The 26001-nt window shown below is 40.6% G+C and overlaps 1 pseudogene; it reads right to left on the bottom strand.

Annotated features, from left to right (window-relative positions):
• Positions 1-3828: 3828 nt before the first annotated feature.
• LOC107196154 overlaps positions 3829-26001 on the bottom strand; it is an 88480-nt pseudogene continuing 66307 nt past the window's right edge.

The raw sequence follows: 26001 nt of genomic DNA, 5'->3' as shown, positions 1-26001 counted from the left end.
TTTTTACATTTAATAATGTCCCATAGGTTCCTTAAATTATTACTATGGTCTTAGCTTCTTTTTTCTTGCCATTCTGATTGTGTGTTCTTGGCTTCCCCATCCTCTATATCGGTGGTTCAATCCTCTTCTTTATCCACTCTGTTTATTACATCTAATATACTCTTCTTCTCAAATGTTTTCTTCATTTCTGACTGGTTCCCTTTTATAATTTCAATTTTTATGCTTTTTATCTCTTTGTTGAAGTTCTCACTGAATTCATCTATGCTTCCCTTAAGTTCATTGAGCATTTTTATAACCAGTGTTTTGCACTCTGCATCTATTAGATTGCTTGACTTTATTATTCCTGGATCTCATATGGCTTCTGCTTCTTTGTCTTCCCATTCTGGCTGCCTTTCTGTGTCTATTTCTAAGTACTAAGCAAAGCTCCTAAGTCTCTTGGTCTTATTAGCATGGCTTTGTGTAGTAGGTGTCCAGTGGCACAGTCCTGAGAGGGGTTCAGCTGCAGGCCAAGTTTAGCCTCAGCTTGTGCCCCTCCAGGGCCACCTGTTAAGATCCAGCAGTCAATCCACAGATGCTGTACTTATAGTTGCCTCAAGAAACCACATCAGAAACCGAGGCCAGTTGCCTCCAGTGTGAGTCTTAGCACTGCTCAGCAAGGAGCATGGGACTTGCTGAGGATACACCTGAATGTGACTTGAATGGGACTGAGAATTGGGGAAGGTGGAGTTTCAGGGAATCCTCTGGATGGAGCGACCTCTGTTATCCAGTTTGGTGATGTCTCTACTATGGCAGCACTGAGTCTGCACACTGGGAGAGGAGAGGGCTCAAGAGAGGTACTATGGATACCACCGATACTTCTACCCAGGAGAGAGCCCTTCCTCTGGCTGTCACTCTGACAACTCAGTGTTCCTCTGTAAGTCCCTGGTTTCCCCCATGCAGGCCACCCAGCGCTGGTGCTCAGAGTGAGCAGGTCCATCACCGTGAAAGTCCACTCATGAACACGGCCCCTTTAAGAGGCGTCTGCAGCTGCTGGCTGCCGCTGCTTATGGCCTCTGTCCCACTCAGCCACTTGGGACCAAGCAGCCTCATATCTTCACCCCTCCTACCTTCTACCATTGCAGGTTCATTAATTATTTCTCTCCCTAGTTGTAGTGCTTCTGTTCTAGATCCCAGGTGACTTTGCTTGCTGTTTGCTCCGTGTTTCTGTCACAACTTTGATTTGGTCGCAAGAGGGATGAACAAAGCCTCTATCATCTATGCAATTTTTTTCATGTCTATTTTCAGTTTTTAAAAAGAAATAATAAAAATAACAACAACTCTATGGAGAACCTGTGGTTCCTCAGTAAGTTAAACACAGAATTACCATGTGACCCAGCAATTCTCTCAGGATATTATACCCAAAAGGGTTGACAACAGATGTTCAAACAAAATGTTGCATACAAATATTCATAGTGGCATTATTTAGAGGATCCAAAAAGTGAGAACAGCCCCAATGTCCCTCAACAAGTGTTTGGAGAAACAAAAAGTATGCAGTATATACATACAATGGAATATTATTTGGCCATGAAAAGGAATAAAGTATTGATACAAGAGACAACGTGGATGAACCTGGATAACATTATGCTAAGTGAAAGAAGCCAGACACAGAAGGCCACATATTGTGATTCAGTTTACATGAAATATCCAGAATAGGCAAATCCATAAAGGCAGAAAGCAAACTGAGCGGTGCCAGGGAAGGGGGGAATTGGAGGGACTGCTTGATGGGTGTGGGGTTTTCTTTTGGAGTGATGAAATGTTCTGGAACTGGCTCGTGCTGATGGCCTCACACCACTGTGCATGTACTAAATGTCACTAATGGTAAATTGTATGTTATGCATATTTTACCATCATTAAAACAAATTAAAAAAAGAAAAAAGAACAGATGGCACTGGCTGACTGGAGGCTGTCCTCATGGCTGTTTTCTCTCTGCTACCTTTGGGCTTGCCTCATGGCAGGGGGTGAAATGTCTCCCAGAGCCGCCCCTGCCCTGCTGTTCTGGCTGCAATGCAGCCCAGCGTCCTCTTTAGAGGCTCAGGGAGTGACACAGACACAGTCCCTGCAGTACCCCCACTGCTCTCCTGCATAAGAGTACTTTCTTTCCATTCTGGGGCTCTCCATAATGCTGACAGATTGGAGGCAGGAAGCTGGGACTTCACACAAAGCTGCTAAGAAGCTGGAAAGGCATATAGAATAGGGAGGTGGCTGGAGGTGGCCTCTGGAGGATTCACCGATTCTTGGATGTTTCTCAAATCTGCTTTTTTGCCCAATGGGAAGATAAGTGGAGTTCTGGGATCTCAATCCATCTTTTTTAACACGTCAGATTTAGGAAAGTGACTCAGTCCCTCAACAACTGCCTCCCTCTTACTCCAAATGTGAGTCTCAGGGCAGGTGTGGAGCCTTCTGAGGGTAGGGCTGAGAGGGGACAAGATCGAGGAAGTGCCTCCTGCAGGAATTTGGGAGGTGCATTGTCTCTCCCACAGCCTGGCTGCACCAGAATGACAATGCCAGCAGGTTGTTTCTCTTCTAAGTCACACCAAGACCTGAAGAGCCACACCCTAGTAAAGGAACTCCTAGTGCAGTAGTATCACTTCTCTCACAAACATTCTTCAAACTTTCTCTCCAGTAACACTGGCGAGAGCAAGGGGTACTACCCGAGCCAATATATGGTGCGCCCCCTGGCCCCGGTCTGCATGCCTGCATGACCCTCCAGCCCAGGTCCAGGGCACCCCCAGCTGCCCTCTCACTTCCCCCCATTGAGTTCTGGCTCTGCTCACATCAGCCACACAAGACCTTCTGTGTCCACTTCTGGCCATCTTTGTCTTCACCTCTTCTTTGCACTCAGAATTTGTAAACCTTTCCTCGAAACTTCTTGTTTTAGCAGATACATTTTATTTTTAATGGCACTCTCCTCTAGACTTCCTCATGTTATCTTCCTCTGACGTCTCTGTGTTTAAAAGACAATCCACCATTGGGACAATTGCATCTAGAGTAACCTCTGGTCCTGTGTCCCCATTTGAGGAGAATTTTCTTCGTCAGCAAGTCCCTGTCATGTGCTGGGCTCTGGGCTACAAAGACCAGGACAGATTAAACAGATTCTCCCCTCAGGTTTAAGGTCTCACAAATAAAGTTCTTAGTGAAATAATAATAATCGGTCGATGTCTTCTACGTGCCTAGCATTGTACACAGCACTTTAGCTTCATTAATCTAATCCTCAAACAACCCTCTGAGGTATGTAGTATTTCAAATTCCCATTTTATAGATGAAAAAACAGAGGCCCAGACCATTGTAGTAACTTTCCCAAGTTTACCACTTGGTGGAGCTGCAGTCTGCTCCATGATCTTAACCACTAGTTAGACCAGCTCCCCAAAAGGGACAATTTAGCTCTCTCCAGTGGACATTGGACTAGGCAGAACATCAGGGTCTCAGCGTCACACCCCTCTCTTCCTCAGCCTGTATTTGGGGACATCTGCTGACATTCTTCAAGGGTGTCTCAACTGTTATTTTCTCTGGAGTCCGCCAATTCATTTGCAAGAGGCTTTCTGACATTCTCCATGGATGAAAACAATTAACCCATTTCCTGTTTAGAAAAAATAAATAAATAAAGCTCGCTTCCAGTATTAATTTAGTTTTACACAAACACATTCTTCGAGGCTGAAGCAAATCTGACTGGTTTTCAATGTAAAAATAAAATATAAAAATTGTTCTTGGAGTTATTGCTAAACAAAACTTGTCTCTAATCTTAATATAACAGAAATGTTTATGATGATCAGTATTTAATAATTTGCTTTCCTAGTGGTAAATTTTAAAGCACAGAACAACACAAAGCGGAACATCACATTGCACACAAAAATATCACGTTTCCTTCCGGATCTTCTTGCCATCCTTGTTGTTTCGTAAACAACAAACTTTGCAGTCAGATCTTGTTTCCCTGATGTTGGTGGTATGCTCTTGGAGAAATGTCTTCCAGACAGGTGAAGAAGTGTGACGTCATCAGAGTACGGACGACCTCGAAGACATTGCTGCTCTGGCTCGTGATGCGTTTCCAGCATCCTTGCAATCAATGTCAGTCTGAAGTTTACATGCTGATCATGTGCTCAGATTGTCCTTCTTGAACAAGATGTACGAGTGCAGCACTGTAATGTTTAGAAGGTGGCGAAAGAATTCCTTACACCAAAACTCGTGCCTTTTGCGCTCAGTTGGATAAGAAGTATGCACCTGATCAGCTGAGTCCACTGCTCCCATATTCTCATTGTAATCCACAATGACACATGGCTTCTTAGTTTTCTTTCCATTTCTGTTGTCTACTCCAATCACAGTATCACTGTGGAATGTTGACAACATTGTCACCTCCTTGTCACACCATTTCAGTGCCATAAGTTCACTGCAGAATCTGACTACAGTCTTCACCCATGCAATCCCTTTTTTCATTTGGCATTTGTTTTCTGTTCAAACAAGCTGTCCCAACTCCCATCAGTCCTATTTTGAAGTAATTCTCTGAAAAGCATGGGAGGTGTATAAAAGTGTTCAAGGAAGACGGAAGATCATTGACCAAGGTAAGAACAACGCTTGATAATTTCAGACCATCAGCTGAATCTTTCAAATTCATAGTGGGCCCTGTGTGAACAAGCATATTCCACACATTGACTTTCACAAAGTACATAGAGCTTGAGACCAAATTGTGCTCATTTTGTCTGGATGCACTGCTTCATAGTTAAACAGCATCAGTGATTCATCGACAGCAATGTTTCTGTTTGGAGTATATACAGTTGAAAACTTATTTACAAGAAAGTGGAACACAGATTTGATCTTCTGCAATGAAATCTAGGCCTTTTGATTGACCAGCAAATATGGAAGAATTTTTGACAAAATGCAAGCACAGAAGCAAAAGTAAAAATCTTTCACCAGTCATAATTTGCCTGAAATAAGGTATATCCAAAAGAGGCATTGTTGACCAAAACATCTCTAGCTCAGGTATCTGCACAATACCTTGCAAGTAACATTATTGCAAAAAAGACTCTCAGTTCGTCGATGTTGTTTTGGACAAAATTCCATTCACCCATTCGCAAAAATCTTTTCAGACCAGATGGCTTTGAAGCCAACCAGACAGCTTGGGCATTCGTTTCACTGGTAATTTTTGAGACTAATCCCTCAGTAAGAACAGTTCAAAATACTGCAGTGGGTCAGTGGTATCATTGGCATCAATTTTTCTGCCAGGTGTGCCGGTAAAGTCATACCTTTGACATGAGTTGACCATTTCAGAGTGCGACCCAAGTCAGCTGATGTAGGGCTATTTCCATTAGATTCTGAATTGGATGGAGGCCAGACTGCATAGTCTTCCGAAGTACTATCTGAAAAATCATCAGAATCGTCTATTTTGGAAAGATCGGATTCATCAACTGAATCTTCGGCTAACAACTGTTCAAGAACGATGTTAAAATCACGTGTAGGAATGCTACGTTTCCTAAGATCTGACGTTTTCAGCTTTCAAGAATTACTGTATTTTGTAAATGGAAATACCACCACTAGAAACAGAATGCTGTAAATAGAATTATGTCATTTGTTTCCAAAGACTATTGATACACTGGAGCGATATGAAAATAATAATAAAAGTGAGATATTTTGTGGCAGACTTTGGGAGTAAGGTTAGCACTGTAATTTGCTAGTTATCTCAGGGTAAACGCTGCAGCTGCAAGTGCCGCCAGCGAGTATTCTCGGGACGAATCAGAAATGGGTTCAAAGAGTTTCTGAGAAGAAACCAAATTACTACTGTACACTCAACACCTTGCAGCAACCTCAGCTTTGTTTTCACATAATCTTCCAAGACGTGATTGATTTGATAAACTTGGCAAAGGACTCTGAAACAGTTTGGTACAAACCCTAATGACCTCAAGTTTCCAACTGTTGGGGAAGCCACTGAACCTTCTATGTCATGATAGTGTCCTTGGATCTACATTTGGATTCTGTGATGAGAATGACACACACTCCTGGGAATTGAACAAGGAAACCTGTTTTATTTACTAGGAGTCAGACAGCTCTGGGATCCTATCTGGGTTGGAAACTGCCAGCTTTGTGCCCTTTATATAATCTCTCCAACCATCTGAAACACTTAGAAACTCTTAGCTGTGAGAATGTACATGCTAATTGCTGCTGCCTCTGACTCCCAGGGGTTTCTCACTTTAAAGTATTCTGAAACTAAACTGTTAGAGGCTGAGATTGTGAAAGTCATTATTCACATCACAGAATTGCATTTGCTTTTTATTAACCATATTGTTCATTTTTCAAAACCCCAAACTAGCCTTGAGATCTGAGGACACTGGCAGGAAGGAAGTGAGGGGAATACAAACTAAAAACACAGTCATTTTGGGTAGAGTTAGAGTTGTTTTGGACAACATTCCTTGATGTGTCATCCCAAAGCACGCAGGATGCTCGGATCAAATTTTTCAACTCCAAAATGGGAGATTTAGATAACATCTAAACTTTTTATTATTTTTGTAAAGAAGCTCCCAGGGTCTTTTTCCGACAAGACAGATTTCGAAGATCCTAGACTATCATTTCTGAGGTTTATATGGAGTATAAAGTCTGGTGCCCTGGGCCACTCCTGAAGGGTAGTGGTGGAATCCTATGTTGTGGTCATTCCTAGAAGTGCATTTGGGGAGCCTTCCAGTGAAGTTGCTGTAGGTTATTGCTTCTCAGACTTTAAGATGCAAATGAGCCTCCTGGAGATGTTATTAAAAATGCAGATTCCTACTCTGTAGTTCTGGGGTGGGGCCTGGGATTCTGCATTCTTAAACTTCCTGATGATGCTGAGCTGCTGGTTCTCGGACCATGCTTTTAGTAGCAAGGGTACAGGGGAATGAATGGCTTGTGCTAGAAAATTAAAAGTATTGTTCTGTGTTGTGAAAATTGTACCGTGTGTGCTGAGGTTGAAATTGGCCAAGGCGATTACTCTGACTGGATTATATTCAAGAGATACACTCAGGGAGCAGCCACAGAAAAAATCGAAAGCCTAAGTGGAAAACAAAGAATACTTATTAGCTCATGTCTGTCTGTCCAGGTGTGTGCACAGCGGACCAAACCTAATCCTGTTTAAGAATTGGGCATACGGGTGGACACACCAGGACTGCACGGGGACCTGGCTTCATTAGGGAGGCCACAAACCTGTGGCGTGGCACGTCCCCCACAGCACACTCATACTTCCCCCAGTCGTGCCTTTGTGTAATTCTGTATCTCCCACCCCCACCCTGAACTGAGAGTATCCTTTGATGTTTTGCTTTCAACATCCAGTTATGGAATTATTGATCCCGCACTCTCAGTCCTCTCTCTCAAACTATTCATCACTCAGGCATTTGTCAGGGACAGAGATGGGGCTGGCTGGATGCTGTACTCCCTGAGGTTACTGGAAAAGTACTCTTGTTGATTTAAAAATAATTCTGTTAGTGTTTTTTAGTTACATCTAACTTGAATGTTGCCGAGATGGACTCTGGCTTCTTTTAACAAACAAGTAAGCATTGATTAATTAATTCAAACGTATTTATTGAGTACTTACTGTGTGCTAAGCACTTTGCCCAGTGCTGGAAACAGAGCAGAGAACAAAGCAGACATGGCCCCTGAAGTCTGTCATCTAATTCAAGAGGCAGACAATAAGTGAACACTCACTCACATAAATACATGTTTATAATATGATAAATGCTATGAAGGACAAGGACAGGGATGTCTCAGAGTAGGGGAGGGAGGCCTGGTTAGGGAAGACACCAGGAGACGGGGCCATTAAGCTGGGTCTATGAGACAGGGTGGAGGCCAGGCAGGGTAGTTTGAGCCCTGCCATTATAGCTGTTATGGACTGCATTATGTCCCCTCTCCCCACCACCCCGCAAAAAAAAGTTTGAACCCCAAACCCCTAGTGTGACTGTATTTGGAAAGAGGATCTTTAAAGAAATAAATAAGGTTAAATGAGGTCATAAGGTGGGGCCCCGATCCAGTGAGACTGGTGTCCTTAAGGAAGAGGGACAGGAACCAGGAATGCACACCCAGAGAAAGGCTGTGTGAGGACACAGGGAGAAGGCAGCAGGCTACGAGGCAAGGGGAGAGGCCTCAGAACAGACCAACCCTGGTGGCACCTGGCTCTGGGCTTCCGGCCTCTGGAACTGTGAGAAAACAAACTTCTGTTGTTTAAACCGCCCCATCTGCATGATTTACAGACCACACGGCCACTTACAGCCTCCGGTAAGTGGAGGGCGATGCAAGCTCCTCAAAGCAAAACGTGTTTTGTCAGAAGCAGCTTCTCTGCTGTAGGCGTCATTGTAAATCCCCAAATTTTGCACCTGCAGTGTTCACATGGACAGTTCACATGTTAGGAAACAGCTTTGAAGAAGGTTTGTTTTGCTTTGTTTTCCTTTAAGGAAATGACTTTGTGGAGTGGTGGGGAGGAGACTGGGAACCCTGAGACCCCAGGTGCCTCGAAGCGAAACCGATCAGGGGCCCTGAAACTCAAGTTCCTTTCTTTTCCCATAATACAGATTTAAAGGCTATTCAGTGTTCTGGTTTACATGGTTACTTTCCTTATAAATTCCTGTAAGAGCCTCCTGCTTTTCTTCAGGCAGCCATCCCCATACTCTGTTGGTTGGGTGGTCCTGTCCCACCCTTCAGAGCCAGCTGGTGGGAAGGGTGGAGGTTCCATTGATTCTCAGCTTGGTCGGGTCCAATAATGTGCTGTGACATTGTGGTATAATAACAAACACATGTTTTGGTTTTCATCCCCAGCTCCTGGGCAGAGCTCCTAAAACCTTTGTAATTTTTTAAGTGACAAAAGCAATAGCAGCATCTTTTCTAATAATATTAGTTTTTTCCCCTGCTCCTGAAACAGCACTGGAGTGGTCAAGGTGAAAGGAGTGCCTTTTGTTACTCATAAAAAGAAGTCCCTTTCAACCACGTCTGTGTTTATCTTAATGCTTCTGGAAAGCCCCTAAGGAGGGGGTCTGATTGCAAGGGAGCCACCACATGATTTGAGGGTTGGACCTTTCAGCTCCAATCCCCAACCCCTGGAGAAAGAAGAAGGGCTGGAAATTAGCTTAATTGTCAATTCACAATGATTTAATCAATCATGCCTACCTAATAAAGCTTCCATGAAGAGCCTAAATGAAGGGGTCTGCAGAGCTTCTGGATTGTTGAACAAGAATTCATCCATGTGCCAAGTGGGCAGCACACTCCAACACCACAGGGACAGAAGTTCCTACACCAGGGCCTCTCCTGGACCTCACCCTAAATATCTCTTCATCTGACTGTTCGTTTGTATCCTTTATAATATCCTTTGTAATAAGTTTGTAATAGCAAATAAACTATTTCCCTCGGCTGGATGAGCTGCTCTAGCAAATCATCAAACCTGAAGAGGGGGTCATGGGAACCCCTAACGCATTGCCAGTAGTTTGAAAGTACAGGTGGCTGGGGCTTGAGATTGGTGTCTAACAGGGGGCCGTCCTATGAGACTGAGCCCTTAACCTGAGCGATTCTGTACTAACTCCATGCAGTTGCTATCAGAATTGAGTTAAATTGTAGGAGACACACTTGGTGTCTGTCAAGAATTGGAGAATTTCTTGGTGTGGAAAAACTCACATATCTGGTGTCAGAAGCATGACAAAAATTGTTTTTATTTATGTGCCCTGCACTGTGGCAATAGCTGTAGGAACTTGCAAAGTCACTTCAACTGCTTAGAAGTTGCGATCTATCTATAGAAGTTGAACATATAAGCTTACAGGCATGCCTGAAAAAATAAAGGAAGATACTTTGCACCTAGAAGCAGTGGTTCTCATGCTTTAGCACCCTAAGTATCTCTTCATCTGTCTGCTCATTTGTATCCTTTGTAATAACTTTGTAATAGCAAATAAACTATTTCCCTGGGTTCTGTTGCAATCACCAAATGGCTTGTTAAACCACAAACCTCTGCCCCCCTCCACCCCCACCCCCCCGAGTTTTTGATTCAGTAGGTCTGGATTGGGACCTGAAAATGGCATTTTTGATGGCATTTCCATCAAGTTCCCAGGTAATGCTGAGGCTACTGGACCTGGAGCCACACTTTGAGAACCACTGTGCTGGCCTTGGTCCACATGTGTCCTGTATCTCCATTGAAATGTCTCCAGGCCCAGGATGAGGAGCTTTTCCTGCCCCAAGTGATGTGACAAAGGAAGTCCTGTGCCAGTGAGAATGGAGTGACTCCGTTATCCTTGGCAAGGTATGAGAAGGCCGTGTGGTGAGGGTACGTCCTTGCCCCTCCCTTTTCTGTGGAAGATGAGGGATTCATCTCAGGGCTGTTTGTAAGATGGGGGGAACTCAAATCTCCCGTGTCCAAATCCACTGGGGTGTCTTGTCTGAAAGCTGTTTGCTGCTGGGACAGAGAGAAAGGAGCTGGAGGGAGAGACGGGGCAGTTGGGTAGCTACCTGCTTTCCCACTGAAGGGGACCAAAGTTTGCCACCCCAAAATATGCCTTTTGGGATATTGATTATAAGCTGGTTATTAAGAAATAAAACACTCAGAAAGAACCTTTGACCCTCCCCCTTTGCCCAGGGGAAATCAGATAGAAAAACCTGCTTAAAGGAAGGGAGCTTATTCACCTTAGAATGTTCACTTTAGCATATATAAATTAAGTGCATCAGACAGGGAAAAATCTAGCACAGCTTATTTGTTGGACTCCTTTCTGTGTCCCATTGTTTCTGGGTGGCCCAGCAAGAATTTTTGCTCTTTCTCATCTACCTGTGAATTGCCTGCTTCCCTTTGAAACCCCAGAATGCTGCCTCCCTCTCCTTTGTCCAGAATGGCAGATAAGCCTCAACTGTACCATGTGCCCTGGATCTCATGTTCTCATGGCACCCCTGCATGCATATACCTATTCGCTTTGGTCATTTTCTCCTGTTACTGTGTCTCATGTTAATCTGATTATTAGTCTAGCCAGAAGATAGCAAGGTGGGAGAAAAATTATTCCTTGTGCTCCCACACCACCATTTGGCATGGCGGGAGTTTGCGTTGGGTAGAAGGGATGTTATTGCAGAAGGTTTTGTTGGTAATCACCTTCCCCAGCATACCACCACTACCCAAAGTGCCAGCTGCTGGGAAAGAGGACCACAAGAGTGAGGCTGTGTGGTAGCTCCTGGGTGACGAGGCAGAGGCGGAGAGAGAGAAGGGGGAGGGGAGAGAAGAGCAAGGGAGGGGAGAAAGCCAATGACACACAGTTGCTGGGGAGGAAGGGTGGGGTTGAGGAGGGCAGATTTTGAAGGTTTTTGTATAGGACTTGTAATTGCAGTCTTAAAATGAACACGACCAAGTCTTAAAAACCAAACGAAGTCCTTTTGATAACTAAAATACCTTGTAGAATCACACTGTCATTACAGAAATCTAGCAGATAAAGAGAATCTCCAGAGCACAGTATTTGGGAAAATGAGACCTTTTTATGTTCATCGCACAAAGAGTTGAGAATTTTAATTAAACTACTCACACGCCTATTGGCCACATTACCTGGGGTCTTGTTTATGTTGCGTGACCCAAGGAGGATCCTTGGCTGGCTCCTTGAAGAAGCAAATGCATGGTTCAGGTCGGAAGATTTCCTTGTCCAGCTGGCTGCATCATTAATCCTTTGATAGTCTTTCTGTCTTGGACTCTAAGCTAGTGCCTTTGGTTGTCCTATGTTGTCCTGACCATGGGATCGCTTCCTTCTAAAATCCCATCCACTTTCTGCCCTGGATTCCTTAGCACTAAAACCAATTATGCAGTAAATATAGTTTAAAATGCACGAACCTGTTTTTTTCCTAAGAAGACAAAATTTACAGTATCCGTGGGGATGATTATTATCAAATACTTAATGGCTTTATAAAAAGAAAACGTGACCAAATGCCTATGTGGAAGAAGGCAGAGTATTAAATAAGCTAACAGGAGGGCTCTAGCCTTGAGCACATCCAGCAAGACTTTCGTAAAGCATCAGCACTAACCAGATGTCTTTCCTAATCAGAAGTTTTATTTCGGTCCTCAACTTTTAGGAGAAAAAAAAACCAATAATACGAAAGCAAGTTCTTAAAGATATTTATTCCAGAAAGCAATTTCCCAGAACCATCTTGGAGTGCAACCCAATTGCTTGCTTATTTTACTTCTGCAAATACAGTTAATGAGGGACATTACTATGTAACAGTGGGAGAGCAGAACACTCAGATCTGAGTTCCAACCTTCATTGGGCCTGAATGTGTGACTGTGGCCAACGTCTACCTAACCGACACCATTCCTGCCTCAATTTCCCCATCTTTAAAGTGAGGGGGTAGAGTATGTGGTCTTAAGGCATTTTTCAATAGAACGTTTTGCAATTTCAAGATACCAGGTGCAAGGTTAACAATGTTAAGCCCTTGGAGAATTATCTGATTCTATGGAACGTGAAATATACAAGATGAGCCTAAAGCATTGTATTCTATCAGAAAGTAAAGAAGTGCTAAAAACAAGCAAACAACCAACCCATAATAATGGGGTCTGTCAAAGGGCCATAGAGACTAACTAAAGAGCCAAAGCTGAAACAATTTGAGCACAAAAAATAGTATTGGATTATAACCCAAGTATAAATATCTTTGAGTCCATACCAATATAAGTAAATGATTGAATAAAAAATAAACAGGGAAGAAGAGTCAAATCTCCCATACAGAAGAATTTCAAATAATTTATGTAGATGCTTCTCCCCAAGGAGGTGAAGCATAACTTGCCACTCCTTAGCTGTAAGCTGTGCATAGTGACTTCCTTCTAAAGAGGACAGTGTGGAAAGGGGGTGGGAGAGGGAGAGTAATTATAATAGAGAAACTTGACAAACATTTCCTCAGCTAGGTGATTAAGCTTAACATCAACAGTGCTAATTTACGTTGATAATATTTACCCTTGATATGATGTGATGAGAATCACACTTTATCTCTGTGATCTTTCTAAACAACCCACAATGCTGATCTAATTATGAGAAAAATATCAGACAAATCCCAATTGAGGAACATTTGGAAAAATACTGACCAGTATTCTTAAGAACTATTAAGGGCATCAAAAACAAGGCAGTCTGAGAAACTGTCACAGCCAACAGGAGCCTAAGGAGACATGACGATTAAATGTAATATAGTATCCTGGATGCAATCCTGGGACAGAAAAAGAATGTCAGCTAAAAACCTAAGAAAATCTGAATAAAGCAGAAACTTTAGTTAATAATATATTGATACTGGTTCCTTAAGTGTAGTAAATGTAACACACTAAAGAGAATGTTAGTAATAGGGAAAACTGGTGTGAGGGTATTTAGGAACTCTCTGTGTTATCCTGGCAATTTTTTTTGTTAAATCTGAACTGTTCTATAACAAAGTTTGATTTTTAAAAAAATTATAGCCCTTAGGGCTGGCAAGTGTTGCAGGAATGATTCAGTATGGCCAACCGACTGGTCTATATAGGGAGAGAGAATTGACAGAGGATTTTCAATAAAGATGAAAAAAAATAGGGTCGAATTGATCAGAAATCCTCTTTTCCCCTGATCTTTCTGGTATACAAAGCTGTTACGGCATACATGTGGGAAAGGGTTAACTCAACAGGTTCAGGTTCCCAAACCCTACACGTCTCAGGTCTTCTGGCCCTTGACTAGCTCCTGGGAGATATAACTTCTGAGCCACTGTAATATCCTGCCTGATAAGAGTATCTTTGCATGCCTGGGGCCTGCGGCCACACTGGATAGATTATGCTAACAATGGGATATGCGGTGAACCATTGCTCTTGTTTGCCTGGGCCTCTGGGCCAGACTATATATACCAGTTTGTCCTCTGAGTGGTAGAGAGGCTAGAGACTGAATAGCCAAGGTCAGTTACGTGGGTGCTTCATGCCTCCATGACCCCCAGTAAAACCTCAGACACCAAGTCTCTAACGAGCTTTGCTGGTTAGCCATACTTCATATGTGTTGTCCCACATCGTTGCTGGGAGAGTTAAGTGCTGTCATGACTCCACTGGGAGAAGACAACTGGAAGCTCATGCCCTGTGTGCCATGCTTTTTTTTTTTTGCTGATTTTAATCTGTATCCTTTTGCTCTAATAAACTATAACCAAGAATATAATAACTTTTCTTAATTCTGGTAGACTTTCTGGAGGAATATCAAACCTGAGAGTGGTCTCAGGGACCCCTGACACAGTATGACATACAGAATGGGGTCTTCAGCCTACTACATTTCAATAGATCTAACAAGGGAATAGGCCATATCCAGCTGGGGGCGCCCTTAACCTGGTGATTGTTTGAGAATATAAACTACCTGATCAATTAGCCAATTATCCATATCCCTCCATTAGTCCCCAGTCAATATCTCAGAACTTAGAAAAGCACATATTCAGTTTCTTCTTCCCTCAAATGCCTGAAAGCCATCATAATTTGGAGGTGATTTTGCCCAGTTTTAAGACACACAAAAGAATTCAATGATTTTTCTCCTGCTAAATCTCTACTTTCCCCTAGGACAAGAATGCTGCATGCTCATCCCAGCGTTCCCAGCGCACAGCTCTTCCCCAAAGCTGAGATAGTGGGATGCTCAGGGCCTGCTGAGGTCTGGCTCTCATCTGGGGAGGTGGGGGAACCCAGAAAGGATTGAAACTTGAGAGATGGACAGAAAAGAGCAGCAGAGATTTAGAAGAAGGAGCTGAGTTGGGGGCCTCTGCTGCAGCTGAGGCATTCATGGGCAGTTAGTGGTAGATGTTTTGATCAGCGCGTCCCATGCTCTGCAGCAGGGAAGCTGCTGTGGAGTCGGCTTGAGCTCCAGCTGAGGAAGTTCCCTGGTGGCTGGGAAGTCTGGAGTCCTGCAAGAAAACTGAGTTTGGGCGCTGAGAGGAGTATCTGAGCTGATCCCTTTCTTCTGGCCAGGGCAGCTTCTCCACTGCAGGCCTGGCCCTGGGCCCTTCTCAGCCTGGTGTGACCCAAACTGCCAGCCTCAAGGGGAGGGAGCAGCCCCAGCTCCCAACAGCCAACTGGAGCCTCCAGTTGAAAGGACTTGAGCCTGAAGGCCTGGACATGTCCTGGAAATTAAACCGTGGAGCCAGCAGCCATGGTGGCCTCTGGTTCATGAGGAGGCAGAGAGTGATTTTTCTACACACAGTGCCTCCGAGGCCTTCCTCTATAAACTCGGGTGCCACACATTGACCTTCTCTTTGGTTCGGTCCAGAGATGATAGAGCACATGTCTAGGGCCTTTAGGTGGCTGCAGCGAAGAACTCTAGGGCCAGGAAGGAAGACTTTTGGGCCTGGGCTGCCAGGTGTCCTTGCTGGAACCTGACTCTGAGACATACTCTGGGGTGTCTGGCTTCTCCTCAGCCCCCAAGCCCGCAGCGGGTAGTTGAGGATTTCCAGTTCCAGTTTCTGCCTTGGGAATAAAGAGGAACTTTTCCAGCTGGGTTTAAACACATTAATTCCCCTTTTGAGCTTGGCTCTCTTGCTATTTAAAAACCATGTTTGGTAAGCACTTCACAGAGCAATAGCTCTGAAAGAGCAAGATTACATTCCCATTAGCCTGGCTTAGTAGAATGCATTGTTATTCAGCCAACTGTCAATGGGAATTTAAGTGGAATGTTGGTTTCAAAGTCCAGGTGAGAACCAGTCTGCTGGAAGTCTGGGCTCCCCCGCACTGGTGAAATAAGGACTGGAGGAACTGCCTCCCTTTCAGCCATGCTTCTCCAAACCTCCCACCCCCACAGCCTGTTGGGCACTGGAGCAGGCAGGGAATTGACAATGCAAAGAAGCCACAGCAGGTTGCCAGCTCCTGCCTCCGGACCAGACCAAGTAGAAAGACAAACAGGAGAGCTGTTGCTGCCTTCTGCCCACTGACTGGAGGCCATCAGAACCAGGAGAGGCTGATCCACCTGAGGGTCTCAGTTGTGCTCACCCCACAGGTCCCGGAGCCCTCTGTGGAGGTGCTCTGTACCTAGCTCTGTACCTAGCCCATGGGGCCACCTTGTCCCCTGCCTCACTTCTAGGACCATTTAAGAATTTTCTGAATGACTGGGCTCTGAAACTGCCCCATTATTTCTGGAGAAGTGTCCCCACTTGCACCCTCCCTGGCACAGGCCAAGTCTGCCACAGCTCTGCTTGGAGGGGACCTGAGCCTCAATGTAGAGTGGGAGAGGGTTTTGTTTTGTTTTTGGTGGGGGGCTGGTAGAGGGTGGCAGGAAAAGAGTAGATACACTAATGATATGTTTTAATATTCTATCTTTTGAAAAACTGAGATGTTTTTACACTGCCATAGAGCAAATAGAACCATGTTATGATTTGTAATTTATGTGGAGGATATATCATGGGCTTTTGACAGTTCTAGCATATTTATAATGACTGTAAGTTTTTCTGCCTGGGAAGAAGCTTCCTCTCTCACTACGTCAATGACATTGGTTTGTGACCATCAGCCCCACAGACATTCACCATGTCCCAGGTGGTAGGCTGGAGATTCCATGCTTGGGTATCCTTTCCCTGCCCCGCTTTGTTCCCAGTAGGCTGCTCTGCACTGTGTCTGCTAATCTCTTTCTGGGAAAGGCAACCTTGACTGGCAGAGGGGTCCTCTCTTCACTTCCTTTCCCTTTTACCTATCCTTTATTGAGCTTTGGGTCCTGTGCAGGATCCAATGGGATTTCTGTCCTCAAGACTCACAGCCTAGTAGGGCTGACATGATATGGACCCCATACATAAAATCACACACGATATGAACAAGACTCAGCCTCGGGGAAGGGTGGGTCAGGGAAGGCTTTTTTGAGGACATGACCTCTAACCTGTATCCCTAAAGCACAAGGAGAATTGAGCTGGGTGAAGGAAATGTGTGAAGGGTCAGGGGTGGCAAAAGAGAAGAGACACAAAAGATGGATATGGTAGACATGGGCCACTGTTCAAGGCCACCCAGCATCTGAACCCACTTTCTATGTCTAGGGAACTCCTCATCTTGTGAATCTTGGTCAGCAGCAAACCCACTACTGTGGATTTCAGATACTCTTGTTCTCAGCCTTTCTCTTAGCTCAGATAGGCACGTGACCCAGACTCTACCAGTCTGTGCACTTGTACCATCTTTGACTTGGGAGCTGGTGATGCAAAGAAGCAGGACTGTGCAAGGTCCATTCTACAAGGGGGTTGGACACTTCATTGTGCAGGGGCAGTAGTGTTTCAGTTTTTTCAGCAGTGTCCAGGGTTTGGCCTTAGTGGTTTCAGGAGTTCAAGCTCAGAGCTCTGGGCGCATCAGCATCAACTGAGATGCCTTCTCAGTGGTTGACTTTAGGCCTCGTCCTGGCCTTGGAACCTCCAGGTCTGGTTCTCTAATACTGGATAGCATATGAGCTCTCCATTATCTTTTATTTTTAATTACATTTGTTATTTTGAGATAATTTTAGATTGATATGCAGTTGTAAAAAATAATACAGAGTAGCACAGAGGATTTTTAGGGCAGTGAAAATATTCTGTATGATACTATAATGATGGACACATGCCATTATACATTTATCCAAACCCATAGCCCATACAACACCAAGAGTGAAACATAATATAAACTATAGACTTTGGGTGATGATGATGTGCAATGCAAGTTCCTCAGTTGTAGCAAATAGACCTCTCTGGTGGGGATATTGATGATGGGGGAGGCTATGCATGTATGGGGACAGGGGAGATGGGAAATTCTATATTTTCCTCTCAGTTTTGCTGTGAACTTAAAACTGCTCTAATAAACAAGGTCTTTAAGATATTTCTCCCCCTCCAAAATAAACAAAAACAAATTGACAATCAGTATGTATCAAAGAGTCTATTTAAAAAATATATTATGTGTAATACAGAGAGATCTTGTGTATCCTTTATTCAGTTTCCCCAATATCTTTCAAAACAATACTACAATATCATAACCAGGAACTGACATTGAAACAGTCAAGATACATAACATCTCCATCATCAGTGTTCCATTATGTTGTCTTTTATAGCCACACCCACTTTGGTTCTGCCCTCACCCCATTCTTTACCTTTGATAACCATTAATCTGTTCTTCATTTCTAAAATTTTGTTATTTTAAGAATGTTATGTAAATGGAGTTATGTGGTATATAACCTTTTGGAGATGGACTTTTCTCCTCAGTAGAATTCTCTGTTGATTTGTACAGGTTGTTGCCTGTATCAGTGATTTGTTTTTTGTTATTGTTGAGTAGAATTCTATGGTATTGTTGTACTACAGTTTGTTTAACCATTGAAGGACATTTGGGTTGTTTCTAGTTTTATTAATAAAGCTGCTATAAACATTTATATCTAGGTTTTTGTGTGGACACGTCTCCATACTTCTGGATAAATGCCTAGAAGTGTAATTGCTGGGACATATGGTAGTTGTATGTTTAGTTATTAATAAAGCACAGACTTTTCCAGAGTGGCTGTACCATTTTGCATTCCTATCAGCAATGTATGAATGACTCAACTTCTCCTCATTCTCACCAATATTTGTCATTGTCACTATTTTTTATTTTACCCATTTTGATGTGCGTATAGTGATATCTCATTGGGATTTAAATATGTGTTTCTTTAGCTACTAATGATATTGAACATCTTTTCATGTAATCATTTGCCATCTTTAAATCCTCTTCAATGAACTGGCTGTTCATGTCTTTTGTCCGCTTCCTAATTGGATTGTTAGATTTATTTATTGTTGAGGTTTGGGGGTTCTTTATATATTCTGGATACTATTCCTTTGTCAAATATGTATTTTGGAAATATTTGCTCCCAGACTGTAGTTTGTCTTTTCATTTTCTTAACATGATCCTTCACAGAGCAAAAGTTTTTTTATTTTGTTCAGGTTTAATTTATCAATTTTTCCTTTTATGGATTGTGCCTTTGGTATCAAGTCTAAGGATTTTCTGCCTAGCCCTAGATTCTGAAGATTTTCTCCTTCCCCCCCTTTTATAGTTTTAAGTTTTTAAGTTTTATAAAACTTTTATAGGTTTAAATTTTACACTTAAGTTTGTGATCCATTTTGAGTTAATTTTTGAACAAGGTGTGAGACTCTGGTGGAGGTTTATTTTTAACTATGGATAGCTACTTGCTTTGCACCACTTATTAAGATCTTTACCTTTTCTTTATTGAACTGGTTTTGCATATTTGTCAAAAATTAGTTAAGCATGTTCGTGTGGGTCTATTTATTGTTCTCTATTCTGTTGCATTAATCTATATGTCTATCCCTCTGCCACTACCAGTCTTAATTATTGTAGCTTAATAAAAAGTCTTGAAAACAGATAGATAGATATCTCCCATTTTATTCTTCTTTTTCAAAATTGTTCTAGTTTTTCTAGTTATCTTAGCCTTCTTTATAAATTTTATTATTTTAAAATTAAATTTTATATTTATTCTTGTATGACAAAAGTTTGTTATATAATAGTTCCATTTGGTGTTAGCTGAATATTGATTTAACATTTAACCATTTGGGATCCTGCTGGAATGTGTGTCTAGTATACTATTAGCTTTTATCTGAAAACATTTTTTATGTACTTTTACTAAGGTTTTCAGAATTAGTACAATTATATGCATGTGTTTCATCTGCCATCTTTTCACAGTGATCTACACTTGCATGATTTTTTTCTATCACTTGTGCTATTTTAATTTCCATCTTTTATTTTTCCTTATTCTTTAAAGCTTTATTGAGATATAACTGACATATAACATTGTGTAAGTTTAAGGTATACAACAAGATGATTTGATATATGTATGTATTGCAAAATGATTAGCACAATAAAGTTAGCACATTTATCCCCTCACATAATTATAATATTTTTGTGTGTAGTGACAACATTTAAAATCTTCTCTCTTAATGACTTTCAAGTATATAATACAGTGCTGTTTATTATAATTATCATGATGTACATTAGAGCCCCAGATTTTATTTATCCCATAGCTGGGTTTTGTACTCTCAGACTAACATCTTCCTATTTCTCCCATGCCCGATCCCTGGCAGCTGCCATTCTACTCTCTATTTCTATGAATTCAGCTTTTTTAGATTCCACATTGAGATTATACAGTGTTTATCTTTCCCCATCTTGTTTTACTTAGCATAAATGCCCTCAAGGTCCACCTATGTTGTCAGAGTTGGTAGAATTTCCTTCCTTTTTGAGGCTGAATAAATATTTTGTGGAATATCAATTGCATGTATGTGCATGCGTGGATCTCATGTTTTCTTTATTCATTCATCCACTGGTGAACATTTCTGTTGCTTCCACATCTTGGCTATTAGGGTAATGCTGCAATGAACACAGGGGTACAGATATCCCTTCAAGATAGTGATTTCATTTCCTTTGATTACATACCCAGAAGTGCGATTGCTGGATCATATGATAGTTCTATTTTTAATTTTTCGAGGAACTTGCATATTGTTTTCCATTGTGGCTGTACCAATTTACATTTCCACCAACAGCGTGCAAGGGTTCTCTTTTCTCCACATCCTCACCAATGTTTCTTTCTTTCTTTCTTTCTTTCTTTCTTTCTTTCTTTCTTTCTTTCTTTCTTTCTTTCTTTCTTTCTTTCTTCCTTCCTTCCTTCCTTCCTTCCTTTCTGTCTGTCTTTCTTTCTGTCTTTCTTGTTTTTTGATGAAAGCCATTCAAACAGGTGTGAAGTGATATCAAGCTGTGGTTTGGATTTGTATTTCCCTCATGGTTAGTGATGTTCAGCATCTTTTCATGTACCCGTTGACTGTATGTCTTCTTTGGAAAAAGGTCTATTCAGGTGCTCTATCTATTTTTAATTGGATGGTGATGATGATGATGGTGATGATGATGATTGGATATTGACTTGTATGAGTTCCTTATATATTTTAGGTATTAGTCCCTTATCAAGTATACGATTTTCAAATGTTTTCTGCAATTCCATAGGTTTCATTTTCATTTTGTTGATTGTTTCTTTTACTGTGCAGAAGGTTTTCAGTTTGATATAGTTTCACTTGTTTATTTTTGCTTTTATTGCTTGTGCTTTAGGTGTCATATCAAAAAAAAATCACTGTTAAGATCAATGTCAAGGAGATTTCCCAATGTTTTCTTCTAGGAGTTTTATGGTTTCAAGTCTTAACATTTAAATCTTTAATCTATCTTGAGTTACTTTTTATGAGTGCTTTAAGATAGAGGTCCAATTTCATTCTTTTGCTTATAAATATCTAGATTTCTCAGCATGATTTATTAAATAAACTACCCTGTCTTCAATGAGTATTCTTGGCTCCCTTGTCAAATATTAGTTGACCATATATGCATGGGTTTAGTTTTGGGCTCTCCATTCAGTTTCATTGGTCTACAAGCTTGTTTTTTATGCCAGTATCATACTGCTTTGATTACTATAGCTTTGTAGTTTAGTTTGAAACCAGGAAGTGAGATGCCTCTGGCTTTGTTATTCTTTGTCAGGATTGCTTTATTCCTGAAGGACAGTTTTGCTGGGTATTGTATTCTTGTTTGACAGTAATTTTTTTCTTTCACACTTGAATATATCATCCCTCTCACTCCTGACCTCCAAGGTTTCTGCCAAGAAATGTGCTCATAGCCTTTTGGGAGTCCCCTTGTATGTGAGAAAAATTTTTTCTTACTGCTTTTTAAATTCTCTTGGAATTTAGACAGCTTTATTGTAAAGTATCTTGGGGAAGATCTTTTTGAGTTGAAAATTTTTGGAGGCCTATGAGCTTTATAATCTTGGAAATACAAACCTCTACTCAGATTAGGGAAGTTCTCAGCCATTATTTCTTTAGAAACATTTTCTGTCTTCTTCCTCTCTGCAACTTCTCATACCTTAATAAAGCATAAATTGTTTCTGTCCTTGATATCCTTTGGTTCACAGAGGTTTTGCTCACTCTTTTTAATGTTTTTCCCTATGTTCTCTGCTGACTGAATAATTTTAAAGGATCTGGAGTTTTCGTTCTGCTTGATCAAGTCTGCATTTGACATTCTAAATTATATTTTTTTTTTTAAAAATTTCATTCATTGTGTTCTTCAGCTCCAGAATTTCTCTTTGGTTCTCTTTCTAAGATTTCTATCTCTCTGTTAAACTTCTCCTTTTTTGTGTGTTTGTGTATATTGTTCTCATTAATTTGTTGAACAGTCACTCTTTTTTTTAATTTTTTTATTTTTTGGAGCTCACTGAGCTTCCTTGAAACAACTACAGTTGACACTTGAACGATACGGTTTTGAATTGTGCATGTCCACTTTATGTGATTTTTCTCCCCCAAAATACTGTACATGTGTTTTCTCTTGTGATTTTCTTAATAAAATTTCATTTCTCTAGCTTGCTTTATTATAAGAATACAGTGTATAATACATATAACATACCCAATATATGTTAATTGACTATGTTATCAGTAAAGCTTCCAGTCAAGAGTAGGCTATTAGTAGTTAAGTTCTGTGTGAGTAAAAAAATTATACACAGATTTCCAAATGTGTGTTCGGATGGTAGTGTCAGTGTACCTAACTCTCACATTGTTTAAGGATCAACTGTATTTTCAATTTTTTGTTGAGAAAATCACAGATCTACATTTCTCTGTTGTAATTTACTGAAAAATTATCGTGTTCTATAGGTGGTGTGGTGTTTCCTTGATTTTTCACATGTTTTGAAGTTTTGTGTTTCTGTCTTCACATTGCAGTCACCTCCTCCAATATATACTTGCTGACTTTAGGAGAGAATTACCTTCCTTAAGTCCTGCTAGGGATTCTAAGTTTTTTTTTTCCAGATATTTTCTACAGATACACCTTCTTGTTCCCTTTTGGAAATGAGTTCTTAAGATCATTTGCCTTCTTTTAATCCTGCAAGGCAGGTTGGGTGCTGATATTTTCCTATTTGCTTTCCCTAGAGGAATGCTGAATACTCAAGTTTGTGTGTTTTCTCTCTATCCTGCAGATTTGGGACAGCTTTCTGCACATAATCACTAGCTACCTGCACCAGCTTGCTCTCACTGCCCTTGGGAATGCACAGGGAGCTGGCCATTTAGTGGGTGTGTGTGTGTGTATGTGGGTGAGGCACATGGAGTGTTGGGGGTGCCCATGGGCCAGTGGGGGGAATCCTCAGGCAAGGTATCCCCAGTGGCTTTTGGGCTGACTTCCTGAGAGAGTCCTTGATGTGGCTAGTAGGATCTATATAACTTTGGTATCCCCTATGAGCCCTGGCTGCTCTTCTCCTAGCTACTTCCTGCCCCTGCCTTGTGTAGCATACTTCATTATTCCGGATGAGATAAGAAAGAAGTAAATTTCTTTGGCAGCATCTTGCATAGCTGGAGATGCTTGGCACTCATATACTCTCACTTCCCCTGTGGGAGATATCATGGGTTGTAAAGGTCTTTCAGGCACTGACCTGTGCCACCTTGGAAAAAGAGTGATGTTGACAAAGTAAAATATATTTTTTACCCTTTTCAATGCATCTAATCACACAGAGTTTTTCCTCCATCTATGTGCTGGATCTTCTATGCTGGATTCTAGGACATCCACAAAGGCAATTTTGTCTATGCGTGAGTGTCAAAATTGGTACTTTGAAGGCAGACAATACCTATTTCAACATTTTGATGATGTCTTTGTCCCATAAATTTTAGAATAATAGTGTTTATATCTACAAAAAATCTTGCTGAAATTATTTTGCGTGTACATGTGTAAAATCTTTGGGATTTTTCTACATAAACTTCTTTCTTTTTTCCCCTAATCTGTTTGCCTTTCATTTCTTCTTCTTGTGTATTATGCTGCCTAGAACATCTCACACTATATCAAATAGGAGTGGTTAAAGTGAACATCCTTGGCTTTGTTCTCCATCTTAAGGGGAAAGCATCAGTCTTTCACCATTAAGTATAATGTTAGCTGTACATTTTTTTGTAGATACTTATTATGAACTGAATTGTGTTCACTCCAAATTCATGTGTTTAAGCCCTTCAATGTGACTGTATTTGGAAATGAGGACTGGTGTCCTGATAAAAGAGGAATTCAGACAGCCAGGGGTACATAAGCACAGAGAAAAGGACTTGTGAATATATAGCAAGAAGGCAGCCAACTGTAAAGCAAGGAGAGAGGTGTCAGGAGAAAACAAACCTGTCAACAATTTGATCTTGGATTTCCAGCCTCTATAACTGTGAGACAAATTTCTTTTCTTTAAGCCACCCAGTCTGCGGTACTTTGTTATGATTGCACTTGCAGGCTAAGACAATACTCTTCATTCAAATTGAAGAAGTTCCGTTCTATATCTATTTTTCTGAGGGTTTTAATCATGGATGGTTTTTAGATTTTGTCAAATGTTTTTTCTGCACTGATAGATATGACCATGTGATTTTTCTTTTTTGACTTATTAATATTTTATTGGGTTTAATTGATTGATTTTCAGATATTGAACTCAACTTGCATTTCTGGAATAAACCTCACTTGGTCATCATGTGCGATTTGTTTTACATTTGTTGAATTCTATTTGCTAATATTATGTTAGGGATTTCTGACATTCATGATAGATATAAATATATACCAGTCATTTTGTACTTTCTTTTTCTGGTTTTAATATCAGAGTAATAATAACTTTATAAAATTAATTGGGAATTTTTTCTATTTTCTGGAGTGATTTTGTAAATATAGTGTCAATTCTTTTTTTTGTTGAATTCTACAGTGAAACCATGTGAGACAAACTTCATTTTTTTTGTAGGTCTTTAATCTATAAATTCAATTTTATTAATTTTTATACAGCTATTAAAATGATCTCTTTCATATTAGGTGAGTTGCAATAGTGTTTTTCGTTTTTGTTTTTGAGGAAGTGATGCATTTAATCTAAGTTGTCAAATTTATGTGTAGAGACTTGTTTGTACTATTATCTTATCCTTTTGTTGCCTGCAGGTTTGGTAGTGATACCTCCTGTTTTATTCTGATAATAATAACTCGTCTCTTTATTCTCTTTCTCTTTGTCAGTTTCACTAGAATTTTGCCAATTTTATTGAGTTTTACTAAAGAATCAGCTTTTTGTTTTATGGAGTTTTTCTGTTGCTCTTCTGTTTCAGTTTCATTGATTTGTGCTATTTTCTTAATTATTTCTTTTCTTCTGCTTGCTTCGAGTATATTTTTTTATTTTTCCAATGTTCTTGTGGTATGAACTTAGAGTATTGATTTTAGACTTTTCCTTTTTTCTAATATATGCATTTCATGCTATGAAAGTCCCTCTCAGTATGACTTTAGTTGTGTCCACAAATTTGGATTTGTTGTATTTTTATTTTTATTAAGTTCAATGTATTTTTAAATTTCCTTTGAGACTTTCTTTTTGACCAATACGTTATTTACAAGTGTATTGCTTAGTTTTCAAGTGTTTATAGATTTTCTTTTTTATCTCTTATTTATTTATAGTCTGATTTAATTATAGTAAGAGAACAATACTACGTATGTTTCTAATTTCTTTAAATTGTTGAAGTTTATTCTATGGCCTGAAGTTTGTTTTGTATCCATGGGCATTGGTTTGTAAGGTTTGTTTGATTTGTATCCATGGGCATTGAACTTAGCTATTGATTTCTAGTATCATTTAATTGTGAGCAAAAATACTCGATGTGATTTCAATAGTCTTAAATTTGTTAAGACTTTTTTTTTATGGTCTTGAATATAATCTCTCCCAGAGAATATTTCATGTGTTCTTGAGAATAACTTGTATTCTGCTGCTGTTTTGTGAAGTGTTCTGTATATATGTTAGATTTAATTGTTCTATGGCGTAATTTAAGTTCTTTGTTTCCTTTTCAATCTTCTGTTTTATTGTCTATCCATTATTAAAAATGGGACATTGAAATTTTCTACTATAATTTCATTACTGTATATTTTTCCCTTCAATTATGTGATTGTTTTATATATGTGGGCACTCTGAGTTTAGGTAGGTCTATATTTATAAATATATTTTCCTGATGAATTGAGCGTTTTATCATCATGTAATGTCCTTCTTTGTCTCTTGCAGCAGTTTTGGTTAATAGTCTATTTTGCAACATAAATAT

This window comes from Pteropus alecto, unplaced genomic scaffold (genome assembly GCF_000325575.1).
Source record: "Pteropus alecto unplaced genomic scaffold, ASM32557v1 scaffold68, whole genome shotgun sequence".
Classification (NCBI taxonomy): Eukaryota; Metazoa; Chordata; class Mammalia; order Chiroptera; family Pteropodidae; genus Pteropus; species Pteropus alecto.
This window is presented reverse-complemented; position numbering and strand designations above follow the sequence as displayed.